The 18,340-nt window shown below is 44.2% G+C and overlaps 1 pseudogene; it reads left to right on the forward strand.

Moving 5' to 3' along the window:
• The first annotated feature begins 6,985 nt into the window (after positions 1–6,985).
• Positions 6,986–18,340, forward strand: part of LOC135524032 (transmembrane protein 150A-like) — a 46,684-nt pseudogene continuing 35,329 nt past the window's right edge.

Here is an 18,340-nt window from a genome sequence, read left to right on the forward strand (position 1 = left end):
AAATTCATTTAAAATCCTACAATGTGATTTTCTGGATTTTTCTAATTTTGTCTGTCATAGTTGAACCTAGTGTACATATGGTGAAAATGACAGGCCTCATCTTTTTAAGTGGGAGAACTTGCACAATTGGTGGCTGACTAATTACTTTTTTGCCCCACTGTATATCTATCCTACCCTTTCTTTCTAAGGTCTTTTGAAAGCCAAACAGATTACCGACCATTTTGAAACCCACCGTACCTTCTCCGCTATGCAATCTGGTTTCAGAGCTGGCCATGAGTGCACCTCAGCCACGCTCAATATCATAACCGCCATCGATAAGAGACATTACTGTGCAGCCGTATTCATTGACCTGGCCAAGGCTTTCGACTCTGTCAATCATCACATTCTTATTGGCAGTCTCGACAACCTTGGTTTCTCAAATGATTGTCTCGCCTGGTTTACCAACTACTTCTCAGACAGAGTTCAGTGTGTCAAATCAGAGGGCCTGTTGTCCGGACCTCTGGCAGTCTCTATCGTGCCACAGGGTTTAATCCTCGGGCTGACTCTCCTCCGTATACATCGATGATGTTGCTCTTTCTACTGGTAATTCTCTGATACACCTCTATGCAGACATCACAATTCTGTATACTTCTGGCCCCTCTTTGGACACTGTTAACTAACCTCCAGACAAGCTTCAATGCCATACAACTCTCCTTCCGTGGCCTCCAACTGCTCTTAAACGCAAGTAAAACTAAATGCATGCTATTCAACCGATCACTGCTCGCACCTGAACGCCCGTCCAGCATCACTACTCTGGACGTCTCTGACTAAGAATACGTGGACAACTACAAATACCTAGGTGTCTGGTTAGACTGTAAACTCTCCTTTCAGACTCACATTAAGCATCTCCAATACAAAATTAAATCTAGAATTGCCTTTTTTCAAAGCATTCTTCACTGCTGCCAAACATACCCTCGTAAAACTGACCATCCTACCGATCCTCGACTTCGGTGATGTTATCTATAAAATTGCCTCCAACACTCTACTCAACAAACTGGATGCAGTCTATCACAGTGCCATCCGTTTTGTCACCAAAGCCCCATACACCACCCACCATTGCGACCTGTACGCTCTCATTGTTTGGCCCTCGCTTCATACTCGTTGCCAAACCCACTGGCTACAGGTCATCTACAAGTCTCTGCTATTTTCCATGGAGGGCCACATTAGAATACATTTTTGCCATCGTGGGCCTGAACCATATTACAGCATTATTGGCACATCCTGACCATTGTTCGTGTGTGTTTTCCTTGTTTTAGTGTTGGTCAGGACGTGAGCTGGGTGGGCATTCTATGTTGTTTGTCTGGTTTGTCCATTTCTATGTTAGGCCTGATATGGTTCTCAATCAGAGGCAGGTGTTAGTCATTGTCTCTGATTGGGAACCATATTTAGGTAGCCTGTTTTGTGTTGGGTTTTGTGGGTGATTGTTCCTGTCTTTGTGTTTGTGGCACCAGATAGGACTGTTTTGGTTTTTGCACGTTTCTTGTTTTGTAGATTGCAGTACTTTCATCTTTATTAAAGATGCACAAAACTAACCACGCTGCATTTTGGTCCGCCTCTCTTTCCCCACAAGAAAACCATTACAATTATACATCATGTTCATGACTGTGTCAGATATATCTACTGTAAATCACGTCCAGATATGCTACTTATTTAACTTTTTTAACATGCACAGAAATAAACTACATCCATGTTCTCCTTTTGGTATATTTTCAGTATTAAACATGCAATGAACTCCACGGAGGGAAAAGTACACTGTGCATTCAGCACCACTGACAGAACTCTCATTAACGGGTATGCACAAAAAAGTAGTGAAGTCAGTTATAGGGTCTTATGTCGCTATGAGCAGCATTGCTGAGGTGAGAGTCAGTAATAGATGATCTGTTCCTTGATTTGTTATATTTCATCACTAAAAATGTCTGTTTACATACAGTGGTTAGAACAAGTATTTGATACACTGCCGATTTTGCAGGTTTTCTCTCACGTCACCCCGCTCTTCCGCTCTCTCCACTGGCTTCCAGTTGAAGCTCGCATCCGCTACAAGACCATGGTGCTTGCCTACGGAGCTGTGAGGGGAACGGCACCGCAGTACCTCCAGGCTCTGATCAGGCCCTACACCCAAACAAGGGCACTGCGTTCATCCACCTCTGGCCTGCTCGCCTCCCTACCACTGGGGAAGTGCAGTTCCCGCTCAGCCCAGTCAAAACTGTTCGCTGCTCTGGCCCCCCAATGGTGGAACAAACTCCCTCACGACGCCAGGACAGCGGAGTCAATCACCACCTTCCGGAGACACCTGAAACCCCACCTCTTTAAGGAATACCTAGGATTAGGATAAAGTAATCCTTCTCACCCCCCCCTTAAATGATTTAGATGCACTATTGTAAAGTGGCTGTTCCACTGGATGTCATAAGGTGAATTCACCAATTTGTAAGTCGCTCTGGATAAGAGCGTCTGCCAAATGACTTAAATGTAAATGTAAATGTTTTCCCTACTTACAAAGCATGTAGAGGTCTGTAATTTGTATCATAGGTACACTTCAACTGTGAGACTGAATCTAAAACAAAAATTCAGAAAATCACATTGTATGATTTTTAAGTAATTAATTTGCATTGAGAGTGGACCACCAGAAAATACTTGACTCTAATCCTGCTAAGATCTGATTTCTTGCTTTGAACTCGTCTGGCACCCCCCTGGAACACCAATACTATCAATGTAAACTCTATTGTCAAAAGATCCTGTGTTGTGAAATCTGTGAATGTATTGTAATGTTTTTAAAATTGTACAAACTGCCTTCATTTTGCTGGACCCCAGGAAGAGTAGCTGCTGCTCTGGCAGCAGCTAATGGGGATCCATAATAAATACAAATACTTAACAGGCTGCAGACTGAAATGCAGTCCAGAAAAGACTTAACTTTGGATGAATATTTGTACTCTGCTCCCTTGAAGAAACTAAATAAGAATACTACTAATCCCTTTGTTAAAAACACCCTAACTATATGGCACGATGTACAGCAATATCTGGGCGAATCCCCTGTATTATCCAGTTTTACACCAATTTGGGGCAATGACAATTATACAATGATAACGGGCACATGTCATTTCAACTACTTATAATTGAGAAGCTTGTTTTAAATTGGAAAAATAAATCTGCCTTAACCTCCTTTGACCACCTTAGAAACGCTCTGTGTTAATGTGTTATGGGAGAGGTCAAATGACGTCACTGTAACGATCTGAGTGTAGTGGGTGAGAAGTCAGGCGCAGGAAGCAGAGAGTTCAGGGGACTGCTATTTTAATGCACAAAGAAACGGCGAACATAAGCCAACCCCACGAAAACACAGGGTGTAATGAACAAACAAACGCCCCAAACAGGGGGACTTAAACTGTCCAGGAAAAACCACGAAATGGGAAAAACACGAAAACCATAGACGTGCACACAAGTACACCAAACAGAAGGTCACAATAATTAATCCCGCACAAGGAACCAGGCGGGCCGGCTGACTAATAAAGCCTCACTACTATATTACCCAACTCAAAACAGGTGCACTCAATAAACACATAAGGAGGGGGAGGAAATAATCAGTGGCAGCTAGTAGGCCGGCGACGACGACCGCCGAGCGCCACGCGAACGGGAAGGGGAGCGTCCTTCGGTCGGAGTCGTGACAGTCACTATATAGGAAAATGGTAGCTACTCCTAAAGACAACTCTGATAGTACGAGACTTCAGTGGATACAAGATATGCAGGAAGATATTTTAGCAGAGGACTGGGGTATGATATCCTCTAGAATTCAGATATTGACAATAAACGCCCGCCTAAGAATGTTGCAATACAATTGGATAATGAGAACATATATCAACCCTGCTAAGCTCCACAATTTTGACCCTAATATCCCAGACATGTGTGTTAAATGTAACACGTATTTAGGCACCTTGTATCACTGCCTGTGGGAATGTGCTGAGATACAACATTTCAGCTTAGTACTGCACTATATCGTTGAGATTACCTTTTATCCCAATACCACTAATTGCTAAACTTTGCATCCTAAATCTTTACCCAGAGAATATCTCTTTACATAGGAGAGAGAAAAAATAGTTGACCTCTGTCTATTACAAGATATAGGTTCAATTGCTCTCCACTGGAAGTATGTCAGTTCTTGGTCATTGGTTAACATAATTAACACGAAGCCTGGCTCTTGAAAGATTTACTTGTATAGTGAAAAAGAAAGCCCCAGAATTTCATAATATTTCGGTTGTGTTTTGTGAGTTTTTGCAAACTGGTGCAAACTGGTGATATTGTAGAAGCGGTGGAATTGTAAATCTGTATATTCTCCATTTTTTGTATATTAAAGTTGGCTGTAGTCGAAGTGAAACCTGCATTACCTGCGACGGCATATTATACTTTATTATTGGAAAGGTGAGGACTTTATTATTATTTTTTCTGTCAATGTTTGGTTATGTTTCAATTAACAGCTGTGCCTTGTTAAAAGTTCATTTGTGGAATTTCTTTCCTCCATTTGAGTCAATCAGTTGTGTTGTGACAAGGTAGGGGTGGTATGCAGAAGATAGCCCTATTTGGTCAAAGACCAAGTCCAAGAACAACTCAAATAAGCAAATAGAAATGACAGTCCATTACTTTAAGATCTGAAGGTCAGTCAATCTTCAAAATTAAAGTATAGTCGCAAAAACCATCAAGTGCTATGATGAAACCGTCTCTTATGAGGACCGCCACAGAAAAGGAACACCCAGAGTTACCTCTGTTGCAGAGGATAAGTTCATTATTGTTACCAGCTTCAAAGTGCAGCCCAAATAAATGTTTCATAGAGTTCAAGTAACTGGCACATCTCAACATCAACTGTACAGAGGAGACTGTGAATCATGCCTTCATGGTCAAATTTCTGCAAATAAACCTCTACTAATGGACACCAATAAGAGTTTTGCTTGGGCCAAGAAACACGAGCAATTTGGAAATCTGTCCTTTGGTCTGATGAATCCTAATAAGAGATTTTTGGTTCCACCCTAGTCGGTGAACAGATGATCTCCGCATGTGTGGTTCCCACTGGGAAGCATGGAGGAGGAGGTGTGATGGTGTGGGGGTGCTTTACTGGTGACACTGTGATTTATTTAGAATTCAAGGCACACTTAACCAGCATGGCTTAAACAGCATTCTGCAGAAATGCACCATCCCATCTGGTTTGCACTTAGTGTTACTGTCATTTGTTTTTGAACAGGACAATGACCCAACTCCAGGCTGTGTAAGGGCTATTTAACCAACGAGAGTGATGTAGTGCTGCATCAGATCTGGCCTTCAGTCACCAGGCCTCTACCCAATTGAAATGGTTTGGGATGAGTTGAACCGCAGAGTGAAGGAAAAGCAGCCAACAAGTGCTCAGCATATGTGGGAACTCCTTCAAGACTGTTGGAAAAGCATTCCAGGTGAATCTGGTTGAGAGAATGCCAAGTTTGTGCAAAGCAGTCATCATGGCTAAGTGTGGCCACTTTGAAGAATCTCAAATATATTTGGATTTGTTTAACACTTGTGGTTACAACATGATTCCATATGTGTTATTTCATACTTTTGATGTATGGCCTTCTAGGCAGAGTTCCTCTGTCTAGTGTGTTATCTGTTATTTTGCCCATGTTAATATTTTATTTTTATTGGCATGTCTGAGATGTGGCTTTTTCTTTGCAACTCTGCCTAGAAGGCCAGCATCCTGGAGTCGCCTCTTGACTGTTGACATTGAGAATGGTATTTTGCGGGTACTATTTAATGAAGCTGCCAGTTGAGGACTTGTGAGGCATCTGTTTCTCAAACTAGACACTCTAATGTACTTGTCCTCTTGCTCAGTTGTGCACCGAGACTTCCCACTCCTCTTTCTATTCTGGTTAGAGACCGTTTGCGTTCTGTGAAGGGAGTAGTACACAGCGTTGTACAAGATCTTCAGTTTCTTGGCAATTTCTCGCATGGAATAGCCTTCATTTCACAAGAATAGGCTGATGAGTTTCAGAAGAAAGTTCTTTGTTTCTGGCCATTTTAAGCCTGAAATCGAACCCACAAATGCTGATGATCCAGATACTCAACTTGTCTGAAAAGCCAGTTTTATTGCTTCTTTAATCAGAACACGTTTTCAACTGTACTAACATAATTGCAAAAGGGTTTTTTCAACTAGTCTTTTTTTAAATTATAAACTTTGATTAGCTAACACAACTTGCCATTGGAACACAGGTGTGATGGTTGCTGATAATGGGCCTCTGTACGCCTATGTTGATATTCCATAACAAATCTGCAGTTCCTAGCTACAATAGTCATTTACAACATTAACAATGTCTACACTGTAGATCAATTTTTCTGATCAATTTGATGTTATTTTAATTGACAAAAAAATTTGCTTTTCTTTCAAAAGCAAGGACATTTCTCAGTGACCCCAAACTTTTGAATGGTAGTGTGTATATTTTTTTTTATACCTACAGGGGTTCGCTCGAGGGGTCTCGGTGCTAGAATCGTCTGCAGATGTGCTTATAAACAATGCTACATATCAGTGACTTATGCAGAGCTCCTAATGATGAACAGATATTTTGCAACTTTGTGACAAGCAACCACTCTTGACGTCTGAGAATGATGATAGTCTCAAGCACACATACACGAAATTGTTCATTTTATTTTATCACACTTTTTTGAGTTTGAATAACTGTCTCTATTTAAACAATGACATATGGGGAGAATACATGGGAAATGTATTGTAGTATTTGAAAAACATCCGAGTACAGCACATTGCGAAATAAAGAAGTAAACAACCATGATTTCAAAAGTCACCGATAGGCTAGTGTGCTGTACTGTCTTAAAGTTTTTCAAACATAAAAGCTCCTTTTGGTGGGAGGAGTTAGGGGCAACATCTGGCTCCCTTTAATAGAGTTCATGCTTTTTCACTGAGACTGACACAGCAGACACACTCATGATGAAAAAGAGTAGGGGACAAATGAACAGCAGCAACACACCTGATCTCGCCTTGCTTTACCACATGAATTCTATAGGATTTGCTTTAAAACATGTTTAGCAAACGACCAGAGACTTCAGACTGCTGGAAAATGCTCTGGGACTTTGCTTTTTTTCAAGGATTACACTTCTCGGATTTGGGAAAACTATCTACAGATCTTGAACCATATTGCCTAGAGAGGTGTTAAGGTATGATAAACTCATTCTGTCCTTGTTATCCTACTGTACTGTATGTTACCTTTATTCAAACATCTATGTTATTACATTATAATGAAATACCATAATAAACATTTTTCATTACAGATTATTTCTTAGTCAGTCCTGATGTTTGCTGTGGAAGGCATGCCTGAAGAGGGAGAGAAGTGGATTCATCCCTTTTTTTATTTGAAGGCACAAGTCCCCAGCAGACCACAGAGACCAACGTGATCAACATGTCTATTTGGGTGATCTTACCCATCCAGTCTACCTGTCTTCAGCATCACTGGAATATGGGTTGCATAAGTATAACTAAGAGGTACAAGTAAAAGCGTTCTGTTTTATTTATGATTGCCAACAAGAAAAGTATTGTATTGTGTATTCTTGAGGGACTCCAGTTAGATTTCGCTGTTGTGTTGTGAGTATACACTAATAATACAAAACATTAAGAACTCTTTCCATGATATAGAAAGACCAGGTGAATCCAGGTGAAAGCTAATATCCCTTATTGATTTCACTTGTTAAATTCACTTCAATCAGTGTAGTTGAAGGGTAGGAGACAGGTTAAAAAATATATTTTTAAGCCTTGAGACTATTGTGATATGGATTGTATATGTATGCCACTCAGAGGATGAATGGGCAAGACAAAAATATTTAAGTGCCTTTGAACGGGGTATGGTAGTAGGGGTAAGGCGCATGGTTTGGGTTTTTTCACGCTCAACAGTCTCCCGTGTACATCAAGAATGGTCCCCCACCCAAAAGATATCCAACTTGACTCAACTGTGGGAAACATTGGAGTCAACATGGGCCAGTTTCCCTGTGGAACACTTTTAATACCTTGTAGAGTCCATGCCTCGACGAATTGAGGCTGTTCTGAGGGCAAAGGGGTGGGGGAGGTTTCTCAGTGTATTTTTAAATTATGTTGTTTTAGAGGATAAGGTATGCTGTCCAAAGGTCTTCTAAAATGTTTATAATTGCAGATTGTACCAATTGTCACTTTTGATAGTTAGATTCCTAAGATTCCTCTTTTGATAGATTCCTAATAAGACTGAATGCTTAGTGATCTTCGGTCAAGACAAAACAGAAACATGTACTACACGTGAGACTGTATCTGCTTTTTTTAAACTTAATTTGGCGGGGTGCCGAGTTCAAGATGCCTTAAGTTGCCACTGAAAACCTTTTAAAACTAATGTGATGGAAAGCCAACATTTCTCTTTAGGGCCATGGATAAACTTGTAGGCTGACTGTTATGCAGTCAAACATCGAAATTCAAGCAAATCCTGTGTGGCCTCCATCTCTATTCAGCTAGTGTCTTAAGTACACTCCTGCCGCAATAGTTTTAATTACCCTTTACACTGAAAACACTGGCAATAGAGTCTTTATGGATGAAATGAGCTGTAATAGCTGTTATGGGTTGATGTACGTTTTTGCATCTGTCTGTGGGGTGGCCATTGGTATCAGGTTTCTTCAGCTGTAATTTTAGAGATAGTTAGGGTCTGAATGTTATAATAAGAGGTACATGGAAAAAATCATACAACTCTTTAATGAAAATGGGTGGCCCTCCTGTATTTTACTTAAACCCTCCTTGAACGCTTGAAAAACAACAAGTGACCCTGCACTGTACCCCAAATAATAATGAAAACTAAGTGGATAGCAGAGAACATGTTTACCCTCACTTGTTGGACAGACCAGAGCCTTAGATATGCAATTTTAACTATTACATGGCAACACAGGACTTTTGATAGCACACAGAGCTGCGGGCCAGAAGGTTGTGGGTTCGTAGACCACCGTGGACAAGAGTAAGGGTGGAAAGATCTCCTTTATAGTAAAAGCCCTGCATGAATATATAATCGTATTTGCAGGTCCGAGAGAATTTAATTTTTATAAACATTTCATGCAATTGGACGTAATTTTACATATTAGCGGAATCTAACAGATAAGCATATACCTCTTATTTATTAAATAGGATGAAATAGGCGCCAACACATCTCTCTTGTTAGTAAAGTCTAAGTAGCATTTGACCTAGTGGCCTCATGGGTGGAATGTTATTAATATTTTTAAGACATATCATAATTAATAAATATTGTTTTTAATAAACTGCAGAAAATCCAAGACCAAGTCCATATTATTGCAAGAACAGCTAAAATAAGCAAAGTGAAACGACAGTCCTGTCACGGCCAGCGTGGTGAGCTTACATTACTTTATTATTAATGTTGCCAACAATAAACAATACAAAACGGCCGTGAAGCTTAACAGGGCAATAGTGCCACTAAAGATAACTACCCACACTGAAAGGAGGGAAAAAGGGCTATCTAAGTATGATTCCCAATCAGAGACAACGATAGACAGCTGTCCCTGATTGAGAACCATACCCGGCCAAAACATAGAAATAAACATAGAAAACAAAACAGAATGCCCACCCCACATCACACCCTGACATAACCAAATAGAGAAATAAAATGGCTCTAAGGTCAGGGCTTGACAGTACCCCCCCCCCCCAAAGTTGCGGACTCCGGCCGCAAAACCTGGGTGGGCATCTATTCGCGGTGGTGGCTCTGGTGCGGAACATAGACCCCGCTCCACCTCTGGCTCACCCCACTTTGGTAGCGCCTCAGGTGCGGGGACCCTCGCTGCCGACCCCGGACTGGGCACCCTCGCTGCGGGCCCCAGACTGGGCACCCTCGTTGCGAGCCCCGAACTAGAGACCGTCGCTGGAGGCTCCGGATTGGAGAACGCTTTCTTATTGCATAGAACTTCCTTCCATCTCATATTGTATAAGTAAACTGTCAGGACCCGGTTACGAACCTGGGTCTCCAGAGTGAGAAACAGTCACTTAACCAACTGAGCCACGAATAGTCAGCAGAACCCAGAAGATGAGGCAGACACAGCAGTACTTAAGACGGTGTATTTAATAAAGTAAAAAGGAGAAGTCCTTCAATACAAAAAATGGCAAATCCAAAAGGTGGTAGGAATAGCACAAAAAAGCCTCAAGAGATACTCGAAAACAAAAACAGAATTCCCCAAGAGCATCCACCGGAATCGACAAGAATACACAGAACACTAGGGCTGGGTGCTAACATACAAACACAGAGCACAGAACTGAGGGAAACTAAGGGTTTAAATACAATCAGGAGAAACGAGGCACAGGTGCAAATAATAATGGGGAACAAGGGAAAAAACATAAGGTCAAAAAGCACAATGGGGGCATCTAGTGACCAAAACCCGGAACAACCCTGGCCAAATCCTGACAGAATCCCCCCCCCCTAGGAACGGCTCCTGACGTTCCTACCAGCTCTCTCAGGGTGGAGGGCCCTGAACTGACGAATGAGGTCAGGGTCCAGGATGTCTTTGGCAGGAACCCAGGAGCGCTCCTCGGGACCATAGCCTTCCCAGTCCACCAGATACTGCCAGGACCGCTGCACCCGGCGGGAATCCAGTATCCGATGGACGGTATAAGCCGGCTGGCCTCCAATGACACGAGGCGGAGGGGGAGGTCTGTCTGCCGGGACAAGGGGAGAAAAAACAACAGGTTTTAACAATGAAATGTGAAATGTGGGATTAATCTTAAGGGATCTGGGTAAGTGTAGGCGATAAGAAACTGGGTTAACTCTCCTGGCAACCTTGAAGGGACCGATGTATTTTTGGGACAGCTTGCGAGACTCCACCCGTAGAGGTAAGTCTCTTGTGGAGAGCCAGACTCTCTGGCCGGGGCGCAGGGTAGGCCCGGGACGGCGACGTCTGTTGGCTTGTTGTTGGTACCTCTGTGAGGAACGCATAAGATTAAGACGGGTCTTCCTCCACATAAGCCGACAGCGTCTGACGAACTTCAAGGCTGAAGGCACTCTGACTTCTGCCTCCTGGTCCGGGAACAATGGAGGAGCATAGCCAAACTGACACTCGTGCGGGGACATACCAGTGGAGGAGGAGCGCAAGGTGTTGTGCGCGTATTCGGCCCAAACAATAAAGGATGACCATGTGGACGGGTTGTCACGAGTCATACATCGGAGGGTGGTTTCCAGCTCTTGATTCATCCTCTCTGTTTGGCCGTTGGACTCCGGATGGTACCCTGAAGATAGACTGGCAGAAGACCCCATGAGTTGGCAGAAGGCCTTCCAAAACCTTGAGGCGAACTGGGGACCTCTGTCAGAAACCATATCTTGAGGAATGCCGAAGACTCGGAACACATGATTAATTACCAACTCAGCCGTTTCCTTGGCAGAAGGTAACTTAGTCAGAGGGACGAACCTGGCCGCCTTTGAAAACCTGTCGATTATGACTAGGATAGTAGTATTGCCATGGGATGGAGGAAGTCCAGTAATAAAGTCCAATGAAATATGGGACCAGGGTCTGTGGGGAACAGGTAAAGGGTGAAGGAGTCCTTGAGGGCGGAGGTGAGAAGATTTGCCCTGGCAGCACACGGGACAGGCATTGACAAAAGTGGCAACGTCTTCTCTTATGGTAGGCCACCAGAACATACGCTGGATGAACTCCAAGGTGCGACCTACGCCCGGATGACAGGTGAGGCGAGAGGAGTGCCCCCACAGAAGGACCGGAGTCCTCACTGCCTTGGGGACAAACAACCGATTGGCAGGACCTCCTTTCGGGTCCGGTTCGCTAGCTTGAGCACGTCTCACGGTATCCTCAACTTGCCACGAGATCGGAGCCACAATCTTAGCAGCAGGAAGGACAGGCATGTCCGTGTCATCTCGAATGGCAGGAGCGTAGACTCGGGACAGGGCATTCGGTTTGAGATTCTTCGACCCGGGCCGATAGGTGAGGATAAACTGGAATCGATTGAAGAAAAGAGACCATCTAGCTTGTCTAGAGTTCAACCGCTTCGCCTGCTGGATATACTCCAGATTTTTGTGGTCCGTAAGCACTTGAAACGGGTGAGAAGCCCCCTCGAGCCAGTGTCTCCATTCCTTCAATGCCATCTTAACCGCTAGGAGTTCACGATCCCCCACATCGTAGTTCCTCTCAGTCGGGGTAAGCCGGTGTGAGAAGAAAGCGCACGGATGAAGCTTCTTGTCTTCACCCCTCTGAGACAGGACAGCTCCAACACCAACCTCTGATGCGTCTACCTCCACCACAAATGGTTCATCCGTAGTCGGTAGTATCAGGATGGAAGCAGAGAGAACGCGCTGCTTGAGTCCTTGGAAGGCCGTCTCAGCTTCTCTTCCCCACAAAAACCTTGCATTGCCACCCTTGGTTAAAGCTGAGAGAGGGGCTGCCACCAAGCTGAAGTTCTTGATGAACTTGCGGTAAACGTTTGTGAAGCCCAGGAAACGCTGAACTTCCTTAACGGATTTGGGGGTGGGCCAATCCGCTACCGCCCCTACCTTCCTGGGGTCCATTTGGACTCGACCGGGTTCCACTACAAATCCCAGGAATTGTACTCGGGATGAATGGAATTCACATTTTTCCGGCTTAACGTACAGATGGCTGTCCAGGAGGCGTTTGAGTACTTGTCTGACATGCTTAGTGTGTTCTTGAAGGGAGCTCGAAAAGATGAGGATGTCATCCAAGTAAACGAACACAAATATGTTAAGCATATCCCTAAGCACATCGTTTATGAGCGCTTGGAACACCGCTGGGGCGTTGGTCAGGCCGAAGGGCATCACCAAGTATTCATAGTGACCAGTAGGCGTGTTGAAAGCGGTCTTCCACTCGTCACCAGGTCTGATCCGCACAAGATGGTATGCGTTCCGCAGGTCAAGCTTAGTGAAAACAACTGCTTCCTGGAGCAGCTCGAAGGCTGTGGCCATAAGGGGTAGCGGGTAACGGTTACGGACGGTTATGGCGTTGAGTCCCCGGTAGTCGATGCAAGGACGTAATCCACCGTCTTTCTTGGCCACAAAGAAAAACCCTGCTCCCGCCGGGGAGGTGGATGGACGCATGAGGCCTGCTTCCAGAGCGTCCTTGATGTAGGTATCCATAGCAGCTCGTTCGGGTGGAGATAGGGAAAAGATCCGACCCCTGGGGGGCAAGTGCCCGGAAACAGGTCGATGGGGCAATCGTAAGGTCTATGGGGTGGTAGCATGGTGGCCCTCTGTTTGCTAAACACCAGTTTGAGGTCATGGTAACACTCGGGAACTCGGGTCAGGTCGATGGATTCTAAAGACTCGGGAGTAGAACTCGGGAATTCTGGAAAATACAAGTAGCTTGGCACGTAGGACCCCACTGCTTGATAGTGCCCACAGACCAGTCGATGTGAGGGTTATGGCTGTGAAGCCAGGGGTATCCAAGGACGAGAGGGAACTCGGAACAGGAGATCAAATGAAAGTTCATCAATTCCTGGTGTTGTGAGACTGAAAGTCGCAAGGAGGTAGTGACATGAGTGACAAGTCCAGATCCCAAAGGGCTTCCATCCAATGTAGTGACCCTCATGGGTTCACTTAGAGGTTCAGAGGGAACGCCATTCTCCTTCGCCCAGACACCATCCATGAAGTTACCTGCGGCTCCAGAGTCTACCAAGGCTTGAAGGTGAAGCTTGTGGTTGTCCCAGGAGAGGGTGACTGGAATGAGCAGACGGGAGTTGGACGGATGGGAGGAGGTTATGTTTCCCGTTACAGTTCCCCCCGGTCTGTACGGGACAGAGCGTTTCCCTGGAGCCCGGGACACGTGGAACGGAAATGGCCCGGTTTGCCGCAATATAGACAGCGTCGCTCCCTCATCCGGCGGTCTCTCTCAGCCTGGGAGATGCGTCCAATCTGCATGGGTTCCGATGGAGCCAGCGAGGATAAAGGTGGGGACTCGGAGCTGGGACTGATAGGGGCTAGAGGTCTACGGTTGAGTTCTCTCTCTCTCTCAGACGCTGGTCAATGCGTGAGGCCAACTTGATCAGGGACTCGAGATTGTCCGGTGGTTCCCGAGTGGCCAGTTCATCTTGGATAGTGTCGGAAAGGCCTTTCAGAAAGCACACCGTGAGCGCCTCGTTGTTCCAGCCACTTGCTGCTGCCACCGTGCGGAACTGGATGGCATAGTCCGTCACGCTGCGCCAACCTTGGTGGAGAGTCAGGAGCTGTTTGGCTGAGTCAGAACCACTGCTTGGGCCTTGAAACACTCGTTTGAATTCCTCAGCAAAGGCAGAGTAGCTGGCACCGCAGGAACTATGGGCATCCCACACAGCAGTAGCCCAGGCCAGGGCTTTGTCCGACAGCAGGGTGATGATATAAGCGATCTTAGACCGGTCGGTGGGAAACGACGAGGGTTGTAGCTCAAAGGAGAGAGAACATTGGGTGAGAAACCCTTTACAAGCACTTGGATCACCTGAGAACCGTTGGGGAGGTGGAAGACGAGGTTCAGCCAGGGGGTTAACTGCCATGGGTACGTGAATCTGAGGTACTGGGACGGGAACTGTTGCCGGGGTAAGACGATCAGATATTTGCTTAATGGAAGTCAGCATCTCCGACAGAAGATGAGAATGTCTAGCCATTAAGGCCTCTTGCTGAACCAGGGCGGCTTCGTGGCGTTGGACAGTCTCCTGGTGGTGGGACAGCATGGCAAAAAGGTCCTGGGAACTGGCTGCCTCTGGGTTCATTTTTGGCTCTGTGTTTCTGTCAGGACCCGGTTACGAACCTGGGTCTCCAGAGTGAGAAACAGTCACTTAACCAACTGAGCCACGAATAGTCAGCAGAACCCAGAAGATGAGGCACACACAGCAGTACTTAAGACGGTGTATTTAATAAAGTAAAAAGGAGAAGTCCTTCAATACAAAAAATGGCAAATCCAAAAGGTGATAGGAATAGCACAAAAAAGCCTCAAGAGATACTCGAAAACAAAAACAGAATTCCACAAGAGCATCCACCGGAATCGACAAGAATACACAGAACACTAGGGCTGGGTGCTAACATACAAACACAGAGCACAGAACTGAGGGAAACTAAGGGTTTAAATACAATCAGGGGAAACGAGGCACAGGTGCAAATAATAATGGGGAACAAGGGAAAAAACATAAGGTCAAAAAGCACAATGGGGGCATCTAGTGACCAAAACCCGGAACAACCCTGGCCAAATCCTGACATAAACAGCAAACCTGGTTTCAAAAAACTGATAAAGCAACACCTCGCGGCACAACGCCTCTCCCCTATTTGATCTAGATAGTTTGCATGTATGCGTTGATATGTAGGCTACGTGTGCCTTTAATTTTTTTTGTGTAGTTCTGTACTTGAGCTGTTCTTGTCTATTGATGTTCTATTGATGTCATGTTTTGTGTGGACCCCAGGAAGAGTAGCTGCTGCCTTTGCAACAGCTAATGGGGATCTTAATAAAAATAACATTTACAAAATCTGAAGTGGTAATGTAATTCCATCAGAGAAGTTAGTGTGTTCCATTTGACAGCAAAAGTGTGAAGAAAATGTCTGTTTCTATCCAGGCTGTATAATCAGTCGTGTGAGGAGAAGTTGTCTCTACAGAGGGGTCCTGTGCTGTACCCTTGACAATGTGCTGTACCCTTGACCCCCGCCACACACGAATAGAGCTGCAAGTTGATTGGTCAAGGTCATCCATTGTGTTAAACTAGTGATCAATGCCTCTGTCATTTACGATTAGTAAAAGCAAGCACTTGGTGTGCATGAGGTGAATATACATACCAGGTGGCAAAGAAGAGCAAGAATCTCCTATTATGACAATTTTTGTTCTTCTCATTTTTTACCTCTTCTCCTTGTTTAGTTCCTCTCTGTAGCCTAGTTATCTTTCAAGTATTTGTTTAGGTATTTCACTTATGGGGTACACTCCCAGCGTATTCATCAGAAGCCTTTATTACACTACGCAAGACATGAATGGTTGGACGTTGAGACGTGTGCGTCAGGGAGGGGCGTCCAACACAGTGTCTCCAAGTCATTTAAACACTTCTTCTTGCTTTTCATCAGAAAGCTTACCTCGACACAACTGCCTTTTCCGTAATTAGCTAAACTGTCCACACACCTTAGCCTACAACTCACTCGCCGGGCAATATTCTCTGGGCTGTGCAGTGGTGGCAAGGTGGCAATTTTTCTTTTCCTTCACCATATTCGGAGGAAGATTTTCAGGGGGAGGAACAGGTGCAGCAGTGACACGGCTAACTCATTTCACGGCCAAGTTATCTGTATCCAAATAGTGGCCATGTCCAAAATCTACTTGAACGGCATACTGTGTACTAATCGTACTTCATACTATTTAGCACGTACTGTTTAGTAAAAATGTATGCAATATGCCATGGTCAAAATGTATTGCTTTTGGTGTTTTAAAGACAACTGGGAATTCGGAAGCAAAACGAGCTCAGACTAGGAAAGATTGTGACCTCATTATCTTTATAGGTAGGAGAAGTCGGAGCTCAAGGATAATGGCCAAGTTTCTGACTTGTAATTCCGAGTTGGATGCCCGGAGCATGTTTTTTCCCCAAGTTCCTCATTGTCTTGAATACACTCAGTGTCGGCTTCACATATGAACCAGAAAGGATTGTCTGTAGCCTTCCCCCCCAGTGACCTTTCATGTTGTTGTTTTGGCTAACGTTAACTAAGTAGCTAGTATTTGGGGTAAACTTGAGTGTACCGTAGGCCTACGCATGTGTCATTTGATGAGTCACCTGAAGCTTGAGAGGAATTGGAGACACAGTAGAGGAATGCAGTGCTGAGGCAGAAGGCTCGTAATGAGGACAACTGGCTACTGATCTGAACTGTGTGGTGAGCATTATGGAGCTTAGAGCTGCTGAGGCATCCCTCAAGAAGTCCAGTGGCTACACGACTCAGGCTGGTTCCAGGAGTAGCTAGCCCTCTACAAGATTGTCACCAGACTCCATCTTCATCAACCATCTCCCTGGCCACCTTCCACTGATCAAGCCATAAACTTCTCCATCTCTGAAGGACGCATGCACTCAAAGACTTGGCATCTATTGGTTGACCTAGCCAACTATAGCTAGCCTGCTCATTATAATGATAATGTATTGCGTGTTTATTTTTTGGCTTTTGTTTTGCTTTGAGATTATGAAAAGCACTACAGAAATGTAATATTTTATTATTATTATAGCAAAGATGGTTTATTTAGTTTCGTAGAATAAAGCCCTGACAAAGACCAAGAGACCGACACGTAAGCTGCAATAGAAAAGTGATACTAGCAAGAGTAGTGTCGTGAAGAATCATTTCAAAATATAACACTTACAAGAACTTGTGAATTCAATATAGGCTTTTAATACAAACATATCAGAAGCCTAGATGGTCCGCGGAACACACACTTTCCCAGAGCACTGGCTCTGTATTTATACACACACAGTATATGAGTCCATTCCATATGTTAATGAAGTTACTTCCCTCAGGTCATCGGCCACCATTATCTTTCAGTCCAGGCTTCCTCCATGTTCATGCCCAATAACGCCTGTATCCGCTCTTGATTAGATTACAATGGTGGCAGGACCCTCTTGTGTCCTACAATTAATGTATATCTATCTTACCCTAAGCACTTATGGCCTTTAATATAAGCACTTATGTCCTTTACCCTCTCTATCTAATCTTTATAATGATGTCCTGCTCCTTCCATAATAGATAATGTATTTAAGGGTCACCTCCTCCTCTTTGCCCTTAAGCCCTTATGCACAGTAAAGCACGTATGGCTTCGGCCATTACACGTATGTCTGTTTAATCTTTGGTTTCCTGTCCGCTTTCTGTTTGTGGTCTAATGTATACCTATCTTTGCTCAATAGTGTCATATCTGTCTCTATATGTAACAAAAACTACAACAAATCCCTCCTCTGGGGCTAATTAGCCCCAAAAACTACACCAAAACGACATATAGAGTGAAGGCCAATACCAACAGTTGACAAAGACATTATCAAAAATAAAGCTTACAAATCACCTGGACCAAACATCTCCAATACATAAACACAGATAGGAGTAAAAGATCCAATTTGAAACAAACACTTACAAATCCCAACTAGACCAAACATCTCCAAACAATAACATAGGAGTAAAAGATCTAGTCTGTAAAAAATAAAACACTTATTATCAATATAATATATAATATAATTCATACTACATGCTCATTGTGAAGAAGCAATGAGCATGTAGTATGCCCACACAACCAGAAACTATCAGCTATTCCTCAATCCTGATTCTTTAACATTTCAACAGATAATGTTACTTGAGTCATA

The sequence above is a fragment of the Oncorhynchus masou genome, chromosome 31 (genome assembly GCF_036934945.1).
Source record: "Oncorhynchus masou masou isolate Uvic2021 chromosome 31, UVic_Omas_1.1, whole genome shotgun sequence".
NCBI lineage: Eukaryota > Metazoa > Chordata > Actinopteri > Salmoniformes > Salmonidae > Oncorhynchus > Oncorhynchus masou.